Source organism: Tachyglossus aculeatus, unplaced genomic scaffold (genome assembly GCF_015852505.1).
Source record: "Tachyglossus aculeatus isolate mTacAcu1 unplaced genomic scaffold, mTacAcu1.pri scaffold_67_arrow_ctg2, whole genome shotgun sequence".
Taxonomy (NCBI): domain Eukaryota; kingdom Metazoa; phylum Chordata; class Mammalia; order Monotremata; family Tachyglossidae; genus Tachyglossus; species Tachyglossus aculeatus.
Genome location: NW_024045090.1, coordinates 526615 through 529130, shown reverse-complemented (window position 1 = coordinate 529130; position 2516 = coordinate 526615).

Genomic DNA, 2516 nt, shown 5'->3' with positions numbered 1-2516 from the left:
CAGCAGGAGGAAGAAGAATAGCTGTGCTACATTACAGTTGTAGGAAATGGTCCTGTCCCCCTGGTGATGGTGGCCAGGAATTTGGAAATGCCGGTAGACGTAAAGCCAATCTCCAGGAAGGAGATGCAGCACAGGAAGAAGTACATGGGGATGTGGAGGCGGGATTCTAGCCGGGCAAGGGTGACGATGGTCAGGTTGCCGGTGACTCTCAGTATGTAGGTGCCAGATATGTATAGGAGAATCACTGTCTGCAAGTCCGGACTGTCCGTGAGCCCCAGGAGGATGAATTAAGTAACTTGCATGTGATTCCTCATGGCCGACCTGCGACTCCTGCTGGATAACACCAGATCACCATCAGTCTGACTTATTACAGGGGGACATAGAGCTGTGAAGTCTCTTGGTCCAGATTAGGTAGCGTTGCTCCCCGGGGTTTCGGGGGCAACTCTCGGGTTCTTACCCTTTCCGGGTCTTCGGACGTCTCCGGACGCAGGCCGCGCGTTCACACCAGGAAGAGTCAGCCAGAGGTCCAAAGCTTGGTTGCCATTTATTTGCTATCAGCGATTACATAGTTAATAAAGAAAGAGAGAACGAGAGAGAGAGAGAGAAGGGGAGGGAGAGAGAGCACCTGTGTGTGTGTGTGCGTGCGCGTGCATCCCCCCCCCCCTTGTCTTGTTCGTCTCTTATACCCCCCGTTGCCCGGGGGCAGGATTTTCTCAGGCCATGTAACACACTCACTCGCCACCCTCCAGCCACTAGCCTAGCAACAGCTCTGTCCATCACGAAGCGTTTGCTCTGGCTGGCCCCCAGCCACCCGTTGCCAACCATTGCTGGCTGCAGATATGGCCTTGAGGTTGCCTCCGAGCTTTGCGGGTGCAAGCTTGTTTTTCTTGCCCTGGTCCCTTCATCTCCTGTTGTTGAGTCTGTTTGGCTTTGAGCCGTTGGGTACAGTTTGTGTGCACATACTCCCTGTCTTTCCCACGCTCCCCACGTGTCCCCCTCCCGTTATGGCGGGGACCGCTAAGGGCGTCCGCGCAATGGGAGCATCTCGACCTGAAGCTCGCGGACCACCCGGGCAACAATGGAGCAAAAGAGACGAAGGAGGCACGGGAGGCACATGAGCAAAAGCAAACCCCCCCCAGTGGCGGCAAGGACCGAGACCAGCCAAGGGGCCATTCCCCCGGGCATCACGCGTTTAATCCAGTCCCAAAGTTCCTCCACCGCGTCCTCCCCGCGGCCTAGGTCGTCCCAAGCCTTGGGGAAGCACAGCGACTGGGCGTTGAGCTCGTCAATAAGGCGGCACAGTTCCTGTAACTCGCCGGTCACGTTGGCGGCCAGGAAAAGTCCCTCCAGGTGTTTCTTTACTCCGTCCCAGGAGGCAGGGAACGAAGAGTTGGTGGCGTTGCAGCAGAGCGGAAGCACGCAGACATGCCGATACCGGTAGTCGCATTTCACCGCCTGCAGCAGGGACAGGAGGCGAACCTCGTCGCCGAGCGTCTCGATCACGTGCTCAAGGCCGATCAGCTCCTGCTGCAGGGAAGCGTCCAGGTGACGCTGAGCCCCCCACGCCAGTTGGATGGAGTGCATGAAGGCCGAGAGCTGAGACGCGAGGAAACCAGTCCGATCGTACAGATTCAGGATTTGCCATTCCTGGAAGGCGGAAAACGTGAGGTTCGCGATACCCAGCATGGCCTCAAATAATTCCCTGCGGGTGCGCAAGCCACGCAAGCGGGTCGCTAGGGTGTGCCATCGATGGTCGGAGGCCTGGGAAAACCAAGGGTCAGCAGACTTAACGGGTATAAGGGTGTAGCGGGGCCGCCGGACCAGCCAAACAGCGTAATCTGCCGCACCCTCCGTGGTCATGGGTCGCGCCCGAGACATAAGGACGCATCGTGAGGAACCTGTGGTGGACAAGGAAAAGTCGCCATAAGCCGACCGGGAGGCAGTAAGGTTCCAACTGGGGTCAGTACTTGGGCAGGCTATAAGCGTGTAAGGGGCAGGGATAAGGGCATTCCCTTGAAAGGCATAATCATGGTCGGCACAATTGCCCTGCAAGAGCAGGGAAACGTTCAGACCCTCACGGAAAATAATACGATACACCGAGAAAGGGTAATCCTGGCACGTCGCCCCGTCAGGGCAGGCGCACGAGCGGACCCTAACAGTCGCGGTGGGGGAGCGCAGGGAAGTAAAGGCTTTCCAGAGACCGGGGTGATGCGTCCCCCACGGTAGCGCGTAAAGCCCTGGTGCGGCCACCTCTGTATATGTGCGGTCCCCAATGTGGTCATCCCAGGAGAGCAGGAGGGTACCGTTATCACTATGGGGAATACAGCGGAATATGCCCGTGGAACAGTCAGTTAGAGGCATCCAAACCCCACCCCGACCCACGGCGCACATTCTCCCGGGACCGGGGAGCGAGCTCGCATTGCAGATAGGGCCAAAATATCCCCCGCTTCCCTCGCTGGATTTAGTGCCGCCGGGGGTGCACTGAAGTGTGCCGTGGATCCCCAACAGGGTAAGGT